This window comes from Mirounga leonina, unplaced genomic scaffold (genome assembly GCF_011800145.1).
Source record: "Mirounga leonina isolate KUSES-001 unplaced genomic scaffold, KU_Mleo_1.0 Mir_128, whole genome shotgun sequence".
NCBI classification, from domain to species: Eukaryota; Metazoa; Chordata; class Mammalia; order Carnivora; family Phocidae; genus Mirounga; species Mirounga leonina.
The window spans coordinates 10,674,564-10,691,147 of record NW_023270320.1 but is presented as its reverse complement, the minus strand read 5'-3'; the positions used below and the strand labels follow the sequence as shown (position 1 = coordinate 10,691,147).

General features: G+C 44.3%; 2 non-coding genes across 2 annotated transcripts; both read left to right on the top strand.

Annotated features, from left to right (window-relative positions):
* The first annotated feature begins 177 nt into the window (after nucleotides 1–177).
* Nucleotides 178–281, top strand: LOC118010157. The gene has a single exon (XR_004679149.1). It is a non-coding gene; the product is annotated as a small nucleolar RNA U13 (small nucleolar RNA).
* A 5,950-nt stretch (nucleotides 282–6,231) lies between these two features.
* Nucleotides 6,232–6,365, top strand: LOC118010155. The gene has a single exon (XR_004679147.1). It is a non-coding gene; the product is annotated as a small nucleolar RNA SNORA70 (small nucleolar RNA).
* The last annotated feature ends 10,219 nt before the right edge of the window (nucleotides 6,366–16,584 follow it).

Genomic DNA, 16,584 nt, shown 5'->3' with positions numbered 1-16,584 from the left:
CGCTAATTTTGTTTTTGTTTCCATTTACTAAGGTAGAAACAAAAGAAAAATGTCGAAGATATTTTAAAATTATACCCAGTTTTACTGTGAGACTGAATATGTAAAGCCCAAGTCTGTCACCCTTTCTTTAAAGTCAGTGGGACGTACTCGGGACTCCTTAACAGCCACAACCTCGCGATCCTTTTGTAGTTCATAAGCGTGATGATTGGGTGTTCACGCCGTTGTGTGACATGTGCCTCCCTCAAACCTTGTTACGACCTGGGCACATTACCCGTCTGACGTGAACTTGGAGGGTCCCTTTTAAGTATCTCAAAAGAGTAAGGCTTTAGTTATCCCTAGGCTGTGTTGCGTCTGTAGGAGCAGGAAGAGTTTTTGCCGGTTTGTTTGTATCTCGCTGTTCAGTTTCAGAGTCTGGTTTGATGCAGGTTGTAGCTTTTTGACTAGGAGTCGGCTTCTTAGAGCGCATATCCGTAGGCTGCTGCAGGTTAGGTGCCAGTGTCGGACGAGGACTTGGCTTGTGGGATCTGACCCCCCCCCACCCAGGCGCGGCGGCGCAGTCGCACTGCAGGCGGGCCCGCGGGTGTGAGCGCGCGGTGCTCCGGGGCAGCCCCTCGCAGTACTGGGTCTGGGCGGCAGGCGGCGCCGGGAGCAAGCTCCCGAGCCGGCGGGCGGAGGCGATCTGCAGGTTCGAGCTGGGCAGCCCACAACCACCTGTCTTTGGCTCGGTTTCGACAGACGAGACGAGGCGGAGCGGGGCGGAGAGCCACTGCCCAGTGCGACCCCTTGTTCTTGCCCGTGTCATGCTACGTCGGCACCGCTTGTCCCCCCGCTGCGGGTTCCCTGAGTGTAGAACTGTGTCCAGTTGACATGGGGTACCCCATGGGAGGGTAACGATGCCTGGGAGTTCGTCCGTGGCTGCATGTAGCTTCCCCCGTGTCGTAGGAGCCGGGGAAGCGGCCTTCATTGCTGCCCAGGCGTGAGCGGGAGCGCGGAGAAATGGGCGGCGCACACCTGGAGGGGTCGGAGAGCCGGCTCGGCTGCTGCTCCGAGGGGGACCCTCGGCGGGCAACCCCTCAGCTCGCGGCCGCTACTCAAATCCGCGCTGCGGGGCGGGCCGGCTGGGCCTCCGCCGTGCACCCCGCAGGTCGCCTACGGGCCTCGGGATTCCTGCGCGCCCCAAGAGTCCAGAGAGAGCCCTGCAGGGTTTTTCCGATCTGGGGGGGGGGGGGGTAGGGAGGGAGGTGTCAACGGTAGTTTCTCCTCCGCAGCGGGTGATTATGGTCCGGGAAGACACAGTGCTTTTTTCCCACCCGGGGGCGAGGGCACTGCTTGCGAGTATCCTGTCGTCTGCGCTTCTTTGCTCCCTTCCTCGTTCGCTCGCTGTGTGCCCTTGAAGAGTTCAGTAACCTCTCTGTGCCGTAATTTCTTTAACGGTAAAATGTGAGGCATGATAGTCCCTACTTCTTAGGATTGTTATTTTAAAATAAAGGAGTTAAGTATGTGTCGACAGCTTAGAGCCATCTCTGGTGAGTGTTAAATTCACTACCGGCGTTAATTGTTAAACCACAGCTCACGTATTAATTTACGTTTCCTCTTTTGAGGGAGTTTTGTGATTGGGACCCTTCCTCTCTGCCTCTTTCATTTGGCCTTGCCTTCTCTGACCAATTGGTGGCACTCATGATTTTCTAAGTAGTTTCAAACATTGATTAAAAAAACAAAACAAAACTGAGTTCCTCCCATGGGGATTCTCCCATATTAAGGTCCGTGTGGGAGCAAGATGCCAATCAACAGAGCGTCATTGTGTCCCTCCTGTGTGTGAGCCTGTCTGCCCTGTTCCACGCACCCTTTGTGCTGAGTGGATCCAAGATCTCACTCTCTTGTGAGCAAAGCGCTTGTATTGCAGGGGTCTCCCCCCTTCACTCTGAGTTTCCTGAGACCAGAGACCATGTCTTTATCCCCAGTGCCTGGCACGATTTAGCAACGCAGTAAATGTTTGTTGAACCCACAAGTCTATCCACAGAAGACTGGCTGAATAAACCAGGGTACATCCACACAAAGCTGTTCTGTATAGCTTTACCAAAGAATGAAGCCCGTCTCTGTGGAAGGCCACAGAACTCCAGGATACATCGAGTGAAAAAAGCAAGGCTGGAACCACATATACATTGCCTTTCTTCTAACAAAGATGTGTGCTTTTGCTTACATTTTCAAGAAAAGGCAATGCAACTGTAAATCACAAACTAATAAAAATGGTTACATATAAGGAAAAAACAGAGTGAAGGGAATGGGAGTGGAAACTAGGCTTATTTTCATATACTGTGTTTTATAGTTTGACTTTGGAATCATGTAAATGGCTTACATGATTATTTTTTTAAAAGAAAATAAAGCATTTTCCAAAAGAAAAAAAAAAGCCACTAATCAGAGTGTATCAGGAGTTACTGACATAACTACCTGGAAAAATAAGTAACTGACTTTAAAACTCATTATTTTGACTATATATCCTTAGGGTGACACATCCTCAGGATAAAAAAGAATGGCAAAGAAATCAAACTACACTTACTAATAGTATCTGTTAGTAATAATACTGGTATTGTTGTTTAGCTGCTATTGCATGTATTTGTACTTTACATCTATATGTTTAAGTAAAATAGTAAATAAGTAATTGAATTGATATTGTTAGATACCAAGGTCTTCAGTGAGAGATGAAGGGATACAAGTATCAAGTCAATGATGTTAGGGATAAGTTGTATAATGGAAAATTTGAATCAGCAAAGGTAGTATGAGTCATAATTAATTTTTCTCTTTCTACAAAATACATATATGTTAGCTGTGTCCACTGAAAAGGCCAAGAAGCAATGGCAATCCATTGCCCATGAGCACCCCTAGTGTCCAAACTGATCATCTAAATGCCATTGCCCACCAAGAGGAACAAAGACCCCTCTAGGAGATGACTGATTTCAGAACTGGGGCAGGGATTGTGTAAAGATGAGCCTGTGGCATTTTGTTATGCCCCAGAATAAAGTGGCTATAAATACTACTGGGGTTATGTCAAAAGAGCCCAAGAGCAAAGATAAAGGGGCACCCTTGGGCTAAAGATGGAACAGTTTGGGCTGAAGAAAGAATAATGACTGATTGATTGAAACATATCAAATGTATACAAATCCATGAATGCATAGTAATATTTTTTAAAATCCCTCATTGTTTACTCTTGTATTGTCTAAGGAACTATTTGTTTGGAAAACTGGTAAATAAGGGGAAAAAATCAAGCATTTATTCTGCTATCATTTCAGGATACCCAAATAGTTTGTAAGGAAAATAAATGCAACAGAACAGTTGGACTTAGAGAGTCACTCCTCACAACTCATAAAGAAACACTGGGACAAGCAACACTAGCTATTAAAAGTATGAGGTCGGGGGCACCTGGCTGGCTCAGGGAGTTGAGTGTGTCTGCCTTCGGCTCGATGGTGAGCCTGCTTTTCCCTCTGCCTGCCGCTCCCCCTGCTTGTGCGCTCTCTCTCTCTCTCACTGACAAATAAATAAATAAAATCTTTAAAAGAAATAAAAGTATGAGGTGGGGGGCACCTGGCTGGCTCAATGAGTGGGTAGAGCATGGGACTCTTGATCTCAGGGTGCTAAGTTCAAGCCCCATTTTGGGCATAGAGATTACTTAAAAATAAAAATTAAAATATGTTGGTGGGAAACCTATATTGGCTGAATCAAACTAAAAACCCTGAACCCACTGATTTATCTTAACATCACTGAGTGAGACAGACAGATAGCACATGCCTCCTGTTGCAATAGGAAGTACACAGCGTCTACGAAATATTCTTGCACAAACATTGAATCTTCATCTAATCAAACTTCCAGATCTAACTACCAAATGGCAAGAAACGTGGAGGACAAAGAAACAGATGAAAAGAGACGACAATGGTTTAATCAGTCGAATCAGGATGTGGGAAGTTCCACAAATTACCCGGTTTCTTCAATCGATGACGAGCATGAAAGAAATGGAGTCGAGGGAGAACTGATAGAGATTAAAAGTTTTTAAAGACATCTCAACCAAATGCAGTGTCGGATCTTGTTCTCAATACGTTGGAAAAAGACATACTGAAGGCAACTGGGAGAAATTTGAACATTGACTCATTATTAGGGTGTTCATATAATCTGTCATCTAAACGGGGCATGTTGAAAGTTAAAGGCTACAAAGGTGTAAATTGGGTCTGTCCGGGCCAACTTGATTACCCTGAGGTTGCACAATCGTGTGGAATTATTGTTAATTTTTAGATTGACATTATTATGTTTATTTTTATAAGCTCTATGTCAGAAAAGCAACTCTCAAAACTTCTAGTCTCAAAACTCTTTACACTTCTAAAAATTACTGAGTCATACTCCCAAGGATGTCTAGCATCAAGAACGCTGAAAATAACGAATTTTGGAAAAGCTGTGAGAACTGGAACGCCTATACATAGGTGGTTGAAATGTAAAATGGTGCCACTACTGTGGGAAACAGTTTGACAGTTTCTCAAAAAGTTAAGCATAGCGTAACACAGAGTCAGACTCAGCAATTCTGGCCCTAGGTATAGAGCCCAGGGAACTAAAAACATGTATTCATACAAAAACTTGGACACAAATGTTCTTAGTAGCATTATTCATACTAGCCAAAAGTGGAAACAACCCCAAAGTCCATCAACTGATGAACGAATACACAAAATGTGGTATATACATACAGTGGAATATTAGGTACAAAAAGTAATGAGGTTCTGGCACCTGCTACGATGTGGATGAGTCCTAAAGACAGTATGCTAAGTGAAATAAGCCAGACACAGAAGATTCCATGTATATCACATGTTCAGAACAAACAAGTCAGAGTCCAAAAGAGGATGAGGAGGGGGAAGAATTGAGACTGACTGGTAACGGATATGGAGTTTCTTTTTTAGGGTGATATGAATGTTCTGGAATTAGCTAGTGGTGATCGTTGCCCAACCTTGTAAAAATACTAAAACCTACTGAATTATATACTTTAAAAAGGTGAATTCTTTGGTATGTGAATTAAATCTCAGTTAAAACACTAAAAAAGTATTGAGGACCCCCAAGAGCTTTTCTTTATGTGAAATACATATTTTTTTCCTATAGTAGAAATTAGGGGCACCTAATAAATAATAAATTAATAAATTAATAAATTAATAAAAATTCAATAAATGAATTAATTGGCAGCTGTGCTCCTGAGACCCTATCAAATACGGATGACCCTATGTAAGGCTATGGGTTCTTCGAGACCACGAGGATAAACAAGTAGGTTCATTGTATGGCTTCATAGGGCAAAAACCTGAGCACAAAGTGAAGGCTCATCAGTAGCACCTCCACACTGGGGAATTCTCCCTCCATTTACTAAGAGAATGAAGTGGAGCTAAACCAGAGGACTAACTAGGAGGGGTCCCTGCAAGGTGTTGTGCAATGGTGAGCCTAGGATGCAAAGGACGCTATGGCCACCTGTTTATAAGACAGTGCTTTAGGGGCGCCTGGGTGGCTCAGTCGTTAGGCGTCTGCCTTCGGCTCGGGTCATGGTCCCAGGGTCCTGGGATCGAGCCCCACATCGGGCTTCCTGCTCGGCGGGAGGCCTGCTTCTCCCTCTCCCGCTCCCTCTGCTGGTGTTCCCTTTCTCGCTGTGTCTCTCTCTGTCAAATAAATAAATAAAATCTTAAAAAAAAAAAAAAAAAGACAGTGCTTTAAAAAATGCGTGCCTTGGGACGGCTGGGTGGCTCAGTCAGTTAAGCGGCTGCCTTCGGCCCGGGTCATGATCCCAGGACCCTAGGATTGAGTCCCACATTGGGCTCCTTGCTCAGCAGGGAGTCTGCTTCTCCCTCTCTCTCCCTCTGCTTGTGCTCTCTCTGTCAAATAAATAAAATCTTTAAAAAAATAAAAATAAAAAATAAATAAAATAAATAAAATAAAAAATAAATAAAATAAGAAATGCATGCCTTTCTAAGTAGATACATGCCTAGGTGTGGGTCGAGGAATACCTGAGTAAGGAGAAAACACGGGAGGATACATCCCAGCTTCTCAGCATAGATGGCCTTGGGCGCTCAGCTGGGGAAAAGGAGGAAGAGAGGAAGCGGCTGGAGCTTAGCAAAACAAAAACACAGAAAGGAAAAACTGGTCACCCCTCTTCCCAAAGCACACATGTGACCGTGCGTACCCACATAAAATTATCTATGAACGTGGTTATGGACAAAGAGGTTAAATTTTTAACTATTTCCTCTCTTTGTCCTTGGGGTCCCAGTGTGCCATGGTTGCAAACAGTAGCCTCCTTGGTAGTGTATGCAGCCTGTTGATTGTATGGGTTGCCCTACGGGACCTTGAAGACAGCCCTTTCCAGTGGATATTGAGGTCTGACCTCATGCTATCTCCAATCTAGGCTGCTGAGAGGTATGCAGAGTGCCTTTGGAAAGCCCCAGGGCACAGTAGCCAGGGTCCACATTGGCCAAGTCATCATGTCCATCCATACCAAGCTGCAGAACAAGGAGCATGTGACTGAGGCCCTATGCAGGGCCAAGTTCAAGTTCCCTGGCCGCCAGAAGATCCACATCTCCAAGAAGTGGGACTTTACTAAGTTTAATGCGGATGAATTTGAAGACATGGTGGCTGAAAAGCGGCTTATCCTAGATGGCTGTGGGGTCAAATACATCCCTAATCGTGGCCCCTTGGACAAATGGAGGGCTCTGCATTCATGAGAACCTCGGCACTGCCCCCTCCCTATTCATGCCCACCAATAAAACCTACTTCCTGTCAAAAAAAAATTTTTTTTTAACTATTTCCTTTAAGGAGAAATGGAAGAATGCAATAAATTCCAGAGATTTGGTGGCTAAACCTTTAGCCGTACCTCTCAGGTTTTCCGAGACCATATGACTGACGATGTGAGGTGAAGACTTCCTCATCAGGAGAAACAAAAATGAGAGAAAGTAAAAACAAAAAAAACAAGTGTTTGCTCCCTTTCCTTCTCCGAAGAGTCAAAACTGATGGGTTTAGAGCACGACAGCATTTGCAGCTCCATCTTTCAGGGTTCACGTGGTCGCGGCGTGGTTAATAATAGGATTGGGAACACACTGGAAGGTAATTACTGCTTGCAGCAAAGCCACTTTTCTGATTACGGGCCAACTGGAAAAATGAGAGTCCAATATTCACAACCCCTGAAGGCCTATGGAGAATGAGGTGACCACTATCTCCTTTTGCCTGTGAGGGTACAGAAGTTTTAACATAATGAAGGCTGGTTTGGGTGAAAAGAGTATACTAATTATTTGCACCAAATGGCTTTTAATGAGCTGGAATTCTTTGAAATACCGTAGTAAAGAGAGCTATAAACAAAAGAATCTTGTAAACATAGAATATCCACCGGAATAACAAAAGTCAGAGCCATGTTGAAAATTTGACCCAGCATGTCAGCTTTCACTGTGCTATAAATCCATCACATCTCCAGTATACCTTTCTCCCTCCTAAACGCCTAGGTTCACTTAGCTTCTTTTTCAGATCTGTGCCATCAGCTTAATATTTCTACATGTGTTTTTTATCAGGAGAGTATATGATGTAAGCACATCTTACCCAGGGGCTGTTCCTTCCACAGGGACTGGGCTCCTTCTCACTGTGTCTCTTGGAGGACCTCACCCCAACGACATTCCCTTCTTGTGCCCTAATCATTCCCGCTGGTGCTCCCAAAGGCTCACTCTGTTCCACTGGTCAAATGTTCTCCCTGACGCCATGCCCCTCTGTAGCAAGGGCCGTTTCTCTGCTCAGCAAAATGTCTCAAAACCGAAAACAAAGTAACAAACCCACACATGTTGTCTCTCACTCCCCACCTATATCATTCGTTTAGAATTTCATTTGTTATGGGAAGCTTGCTCCTGGTTATCTCTCTTGAGTTTTGAAAACTTTATAATAGCTCCCCTCTGTGAAATGCCATTGAAGAAACAAGGCCGTTTGTCTTGTAAAAAGACTGAACCTTTGGATTTGGCAGATTGGTGCTTCTTGCTGTCATTGAATTTTCCTCTTTGTCTCCCCCATTTCCTATGGAGAGATTGTCAGACCTAGAGGCAGGATTAAGTGCAGGATCAGCCTTGGGGGCAGGGCCGTGTACTTAACGATTTTATCACTAGAGGCCTGTGATTTCCCACTTTTATTGATGAGAGATGGATCTGCTATAAAGTTCCCCAACAGTCTTTCCCCTGATATTTCATTAGTTTGTTCAGGAAAAGCAGGGTGAAGGCTTGATTCTTCCCCTTTATTGGCCAAGTTTTAGAATGAGTTTAGTGCTTTAGTAGCCTTCAGTGGAAACCTGATATTTTGCTGTTGTTAGTTTCATATGATCTCAAGGAATTCTGTAGATTTGATGAGTTTCATTCCATTGTCATTATTCTTTTCATACTCAAATTGTCCCATCCCTTGCCAAAGGGAGGCTTTTTTTTTTTTTTAAGATTTATTTATTTATTTTAGAGAGTTAAAAGAGAGCATAGGCATGCGCACTTGCATGAGTGAGGGGAGGGGCAGAGGGAGAGGGAGAGAAGCCAACTACCTGCTGAGCGGGAAGTCCAACAGGGGCTCCTCTCTGGCAATCTCATCACCCTGGGATCATGCCCTGAGCTGAAATCAAGAGTCGGGCACTTAACCAACTGAGCTGCCCAGGTGCCCCTGGCCAAAGGGAGTCTTAAAAAAATTTTTTTTTAGGGCGCCTGGGTGGCTCAGTTGTTAAGCAACTGCCTTCGGCTCAGGTCATGGTCCCAGGGTCCTGGGATCGAGTCCCATATCGGGCTCTCTCCTCTGCGGGAAGCCTGCTTCTCCCTCTCCCACTCCCCTTGCTTGTGTTCCCTCTCTCACTGTGTCTCTCTCTGTCAAATAAATAAATAAAATCTTAAAAAAAAAAATTTTTTTTTAAATACAGTCTAATTTTTAGGGTAGTTTTAGGTTCACACCAAAATTGAGCGAAAGGTACAGATTTCCTATATACCCCTTGTCCTCCTTTTCTTCCCCCACACATATTTGAGGCCAATGGGAGTCTTTTATTTATTTATTTATTTATTTATTTATTTATTTATTTATTTTTATTTATTATTTTTTTTAAAGATTTTATTTATTCATTTGAGAATGAGAGAGAGCACATGAGAGGGGGGAGGGTCAGAGGGAGAAGCAGACTCCCCGCCGAGCAGGGAGCCCGATATGGGACCCGATCCAGGGACTCCAGGATCATGACCTGAGCCGAAGGCAGTCGCTTAACCAACTGAGCCACCCAGGCGCCCTGCCAATGGGAGTCTTTTAATTTTGGCTCCTGTGTCTTTCTGACATGAGCAGTAGTCTTGGGTTTCTTCCTTGATTTCTAGAATGGCAAGATTGAATCAACCATTCAGGAGCCCTAGCTCCTTCTAAGGGGAAATGCTATTTAAAGGCTATAATCTGAACAGTGGAATGCCATTGCTCCTGAGGTTTTTTTCTTATTTTAGGTTTCCAGGCTCAGCAGACACATCTAGGAAATATGTGTTCTTTAGAAAATGAAAATAAATCATGGGCTCATGTTGATATTTCCAATTGAAATTAAGATATTAGGCTTATATTTTTAAAGTATGAGACATCTCTTTCACTGAAAATTTTATCTTCTCACAACATTAACAATTACTTCTTGGCTTTATCCTAAATATACACATATAGGTATTTAAATAAAAGTGTTATCACTAAAGGTTAATGAATATGATTGAAGATTTCTTTGCTGTTCTTTTTTGTCTTTAGGATAAACGAGTAAATAATTACAATCAAATGCTACGCGTCAAGCCACCTAAAAAATTCTTTACTTTTTCTTTTTTTTTTTTAATTTTTAAAAAAGATTTTATTGGTTTATTTGACAGAGAGAGAGAGAGGGCACAAACGCGGGGGGGGGGGCAGCAGAGGGAGAAGCTGGCTCCCCACTGAGGAAGGGGCCCCCGGCAGGGGGCCAGCCCCCAGGCCCCTGGGGACATGACTGGACCAAAGGGCAGATGTTAACCCGACTGAGCCACCCACACCCCCCCCCCCAACTTTTTTCTTTCGTTTATGGCTCTGTGACCAACTTGATCTACGTTTAGTAGATTCATTTATTTTTGTTTCTTTTCAGTATTTTAGGAAGGGCTTCTTTCTTCTCACTTTTCAACACACTCCACTCTGCCTCCACCCCCCGCCCCGCACCCCCCACACTTCAGCAAAACTGCTTTTGGGCCACCAATAATGCCCTCATTGCCAAAGTCAGCAGCCACTTTCCTACATCTCTTAATTTGATTGCTAAGGAACATTTGACTCTTGATCTTCCTCCCTGTAAAGCCTTCTCTCTAGCTTGTGGAGAGCTCACCTCTCCTGGTTCTCGTTCCACCTCTGTCATTCCTTCTCCTTCCCCACATGCTCTGCCCTCCCAGTCTTGAAAGGTGGTGGTGCTTCAGGACCTCTCATGGACCCCTTTCTCATTGCCAGTCCTCTCCCCCAAGGGGAGCCCATGCTGCCCGTGGCCTTCAATCCCATCTGTAGGTTCAACCCCCACTGTGGACATCTAGGTCACGCCTGCCGCTGAGCTTCGGAATGGTGCATTTCAGACTCCTGCCTAGCATCTCCTTCGGTGTGCCTTTGGGTAAATTTAATATTTCCAAACTGAAATCGGAATCTTCCCCTCCAAAGCTTTTCTTTCTATAACCTCGTTCTCATTGAATAACCCTTCCCTCCACCAAGCCATTTAGCCAGAAACCGGTCATCCTTGCTAGTCCCTCCCTCCGCACATGAAATCTGGTAGTGAGTTCTATTGATTTTTTTCCCCCAAAAAATATATCCTGACCTCATTAGTTTCTCTCTGCTGCCACTACCACCATCTCAGTACGAGCCCACCTCACTGAGCCGCTTGGGTAGCCTTCCAGTTGGCCTCTCACTTCCATCCTTGCCCACCATTATCTCCATGAAAACGTTAGCTCAGTGTCACTTCTCTTAACTCCTGAGACTGTCAACTCAAAACTCCTTACTGTGGCCACTTGGCCCTACAGGACGTGCCCCAGCGTCCCTTCAGTCTCACCTTGCACCCCATTTCCCTTCTCTTGTTGAGCTCCAACCACACCGGATTTGTTCCTCGACAACCCAGGCTCCGTCTGGCCTCCCCGTCCTCACAGATGCTTCTTCTGTCTGGTCTTCCCTCAGCTCTTGAATGCTTCAGGTTCCTGCTTCAGTGCCTCTTGCTCAGAAAGGCCTTTCCTGCCTGCACTCACACCCACCCCACGTTTAATTTAGGTGGGTGCTGCATGCTTGATCATGTTTGGCACATGTATACGTGATGCTCATTTAGCGTCTCTCATACGACCACACACATCCTGGGAGCAGAGGCCATTTTGGTCTCGTGGTTGGCACAGTGGCTTGCATGCAGCAGGCATTCAATTCATTGGCAAATCTCGATGCATCAGCATTGGCTGATGAATAAATTTAAAATGTTTGAGATACGTAGTCCTCCATCTTTGGCTCTAAGTACAATGACCCATACCTGGCTTCTCTACAGACAGCCTATTCGCTGGATATCAGCTATGCCCAGTGAAGGAAAGCAAAGTGCAGCCCCTATGACATCGTGTATACTTGATACAGGACTATTGGACTGTTGGGGGAGATACCCACGCTTTCTTATTTCTTGCAGATTTTTCACTTGGTCCACTTACTTGGGGGTCTAAGTCCCTATTTAGAAACAAAAATAGCTTATATTTGAATGTGACTTTGAGTCTGTATTACACGTGCTTTTATGTACTCTTCCTTTTTTTTCATTTTTAAAAATTTAAGTTCAATTAATTAACATGTAATGTGTTATTGGTTTCTGAGGTACACTTCTTGACCACACTCTGGATACAGTTACTATTAGCTCCATTTTACGGAGGAGAAGGGTGAGGCCTCACTTATAGAACCAGGCTGGGTCTCCCAGCTAACTGGAGACAGAGCTGGGTTTAAAACGCATTTTTTGTTTATTCCACTGCACAAATTAACCTCATAATGAGGAGCAGCAAGGAAGGTACCCCGATCTCCTAAAAAAGCCACAGTTCATCACTGTAAACCTTTTGTTTCTCAAATACTGAGCCCGCCCCCCCCACTGTAAAACTAATAATTACGAACAAAAACCATTCATTCAAAATTTCTCTCTCTACATTTGTGCTCGCTTCATGCATTTCTCCTTGTAGACCCAACTTACGGAAATTCCGTTGTATTCTAGAGCAATGTCTCACTTTAAAAAAAACTGATTTTATATGAAGATTTTAGTGTTTCAAAGTTCAGAAATTAAACGAAAAAGTCCTCAGCCCTCATTTTAAAGACTTTTTTAGACCTAAAAAGACTCAAACATAGAATTCCCTTAAGTGATGAAACCTGCCTTACACATTTAAGGCAATTATTCATTTCAATGTGCGCCATTACCAGAGCATATAAAGTAGAGATGCCTGTAAATGCATTGCCTGTTTCTCAATCTGAATGGATAAATTTCTAATTTTCAGACTTGTAATGAATTTGCTATATTACTGTCTTTACTGTATCTTCAGCATTTAATAAAGGAGTAATCTGCTGCTTTGCAGAATAATTAAGTTGAGGCCATTATATTCTAACCACAAAGAAATGCAGATTTTCCCGTCTTTGGCATTCTTCCTTTCAAAAAATGTTGTTTAAAGTGGTATTTAAAAGATAATTCTAGCTTGCTAAATTTAGGGTGTGGAAAAAGTCCAAAATGAGACTATTCCATGGGTAATTGTGCAAGAAATGTTAGTATGTGCAGTAAGAGGAGGATGTCCTACACTCCCAATGCATTTCTCCCCTCCCGCATCCCTTCTTTTTTCCTTGATGCCAGCGTAAAATTGAGCAAGGTTAAAAGTTACCAGAGGCAGTGAAAAATGCTTTACTCGCCTCATTTTAAATATAAAATGATTTCATATCTGAGTAATTTCTAAAACCACCCTGACGTCAGAACTTCCCTTCAGAATTTATCAGCAAGTTATCAGAAAGTGTGTATCTTCATATTCAAGGCAGATTTCTGGTCATTATCAGTTCACTTGCAAACAGAGAAGCTGACTGTAAAATTTAATATAAGAAGTGTCCCGGTCTATGAAGTTTACTTTAAAATGCTTTGAAAAATACATTGATTATGGGATAAAACAAATTCAACAATATGTTCATTGTGGAATGTAAGTGGTTCACTCTATACTTCAACCTGAAAAGGAAAATGGTGGAGGGGCCCAAGGTGAATACGGACGGTCACCTTAGCTCCCAGGTGGCAGCCCGAGAGCGTGTCCGTGGAGGAAGTTCTGCGGGTTCTTGGTTGAGCTGGACCCTCAACACCTCAGCAAGCTTCCCATACTGCAGACTGGGCACCAGGGATGATAGATGTGGGGTCTCTGGGGCCCAGAGAACAGACAGATCGGTTGTTTCATAGTGTGTACAGAGGATGGGGGGAGAGGAGTGATCTGCGTAAGACTCTAAGGCTCATGAATAATTTAGGAAGGAAGGCAAACACAGTTGTGTACACAAAGATGAGGAGAAGTGGGTGGCTCAAGGTCAAAGGCAACTGGAAGGCAAGAAAACAATCTATTTCTGGAGTGACTGAGTTTGTGATGGAGGTTTATGCTTGCAACATAATATCGAAGCCCACCACGAAGTTATTTGCCCCTTCCTCTTTATCCATCCAGATTTAAAATATTCCAGTTCCTTCCTCAGAGGACTTTGTATAGCTTCTCTGTTTTCCTGCAGACATAAAAATCCGACTAAAATTACTTAACAGAGATTTGGTTACTACTGAAGAATACTGGAGAGGGCAGAGAGGATGACCCCTTGGCTGGATACAATCACGCTATTGCATTTTGGATTTGTTTGGATTTTTCTCGCCCAACTTGACATCCTCTGTGCTTCCAAATCAGCTTCTCGCCACTGAAGCAAACCTGGGTTTTCCTTCTGTTGGGCTTGGATTTGTCGGCCCCTCTCATACTGCATCATGCCTTTAAAGTCATCATGGATTCTCCTCCGGTCTTGGAGGGGATCAGCCACCATCTTAAGACTTCATGAGCATATATAAATATTAAACACTTAGAAACCCAGAGCTGGCCCCCAGAGGAACTCACACCATCATCTGGGTAAAAACCCTTAGGAACTGGTGTATCTTTTGAACCATTCATGACAATCATGGCCCATCAGGAGGGTTCTGAGGTGGCTTTGGTGCTCTCAGTAATGTCACAGAGTAGGCTGTGATGAAGAAAACAGGAAGAGGGAGAAAAAAGCAATGAGAAAGGAGAGAAAGTGAACAAGAAAAAATGTGCTGAGGTATAGCAGTGATGGAGAGCAACAAGACTGTGAAGAGCACTGGGAGCCACCAACTGGACATTTCCCCTTCTACAGAGCACATGCCCTGGTTTGTTGTTGAGACTGTCATATAGGGACAGAAGCGGAAGCCACTTCAAAGCACAAAGTGGCATTGGTCATATCCCCCGTCTACATAGTATGTCAGTTTTTTTTTGTTTTTTTTTTTTAAGATTTTATTTGACAGCGCGAGAGAGCACAAGCAGGGGGAGCAGCAGAGGGAGAGGGAGAAGCAGGCTCTCTGCTGAGCTGGGAACCCGATGTGGGGCTCCACCCCAGGATCCCAGGATCATGACCCGAGCCAAAGGCAGACACTTAATCATCTGCACCACCCAGGCACCCCAGTATGTTAGTTTACTAAAGGAAGAATTAAATGGGCATGATGTCTTAAAAAGTAGGACCAGTAGGAATTCAGGGTTGTTGATGGTCTGGGGTCTGAGGCAGGGTAAGCAGCTTGCTTTTCTCCCCATGAATGGCACTGGTTATATACCACTCCACATGACTGGTCATCATTTGACCTTTTTGTCTCCAATTGGATCCCATCTGTTGCTCTGCATCTGTGCATGTGACTTTGACAGATTCACCTGTAGTGAGTGATATGGTCAAGGGCATCCATGTTACGCTGACAGAAGAGGGTGCTAGAGACAGAAGAGGGTGGTAGAATGGAAGATACAGTCTGTGGAGGGTGGGTGGGCATGGCAAAGTTGGGGAGGCAGGAAAGGCTCTAGTGAGGATGGGAAAAGCCCCAGTGGGCAATGGATGACTTTGAGTTGGAATGGAAGACCTGTTGGGAGAGAAGGGGAACAGGAAGGTGCCATTCTTCAGGGCACCCATTTTCCCAATCTATCCAAGTCCCTAGCTTTCAAATTCTGCTCTGAGTTTCTTATTCCCACTTCAGTTAACCATTTTGTAAATGGTGGATCCACAGCAGATTCTTTAAAAGCAGTAATCTGGGGCACCTGGGTGGCTCAGTTGGTTAAGTGTCTGCCTTTGGCTCAGGTCATGATCCCAGGGTCCTGGGATCGAGTCCTGTGTCGGGCTCCCTGCTCAGCAGGGGAGTCTGCTTCTCCCTCTGCCTCTCCCCCAGCCTGTGCTCTCTCTGAAATAAAATCTTTAAAAAATAAGTCATCTATTGTGGAGTTAAAAAAAATCCATGGTCCTAGCTAATGGCAAGCACACAAATCACTTGACAGTACTCTGGGGTTTTTGTCTTCCATGACGGCATCAGCCCAGATGCTAACAGGACCTCCGGCTCTGAGTAGCTTCATGGAGGGCAGTCTGCCTCCAAAGCTATTGTTGGTCAACAAAGCCAACATTGAACTTAGATCTGCACATCTATGTAATTATGAGTAAGCCATTTATTTGCTTTTCTCAACACTCTTTTCCTAATCCCAAACTCAGAGGGGGCATATACAGAAAGGAAAGCAAAACATTTTGTAAAAGAATTTGGTGGCTAAGTGGTCATTGTCTTCTGATTGAATGGTGCTTGCTTACCACCAATCATTGGAGTTCGGATCCTGGTATATACGATTATCACTCAGCTTCCTTCAGTTTTTTACTTTGGTTTTCACTTTTTTTTTTTTTTTAGATGTATTTGAGAGATACAGAAATATAGAGAGCACAAGCAGGGAGGAGAGCGAGAAGCAGGCTCCCCACTAAGCAGGGAGCCCGATGCAAGGCTTGATCCAGGACCCCAGCATCATGACCTGAGCCAAAGGCAGACACTTAACCGACTGAGCCACCCAGGCGCCCCTGATTTTTTTAAATAATCTATGCCCATACTGGGACTCGAACTCACAACCCCGAAATCAAGAGTCGCATGTTCTATGGACTGGTGCCCATTTTTTTTTTTTTTACTCCTTGAAACATGATCAGGATGCAAATTCTTCTTCAGTAATAGTAATGTTAAACACACTGTAGCTGCCTCTGAATATTTTGTGCACAGAGAAGAAAAGCATTGTCTTAGCTTCCAAATGGTACTCGGATCTTTTAAAAGCCTGATCTAAAGGAACTTTGGGATTCTCACTCTAACCTAAAGTTCCAGGCTCCCGGCCCACATGGGGCTGTCTCACCCCCAGCCTTTCCCCACCTGAGCTTCATCTGACTTGTGTGCACTCTTTAACACCCACCAGACTGGTTAACCCTTGGAGTGCTTTCATCCAGGTCACTGCCTCAGGACTCAGCTCCAGTATCACCTCCCCACAGGACTCCTGCTGTCACATCCACACC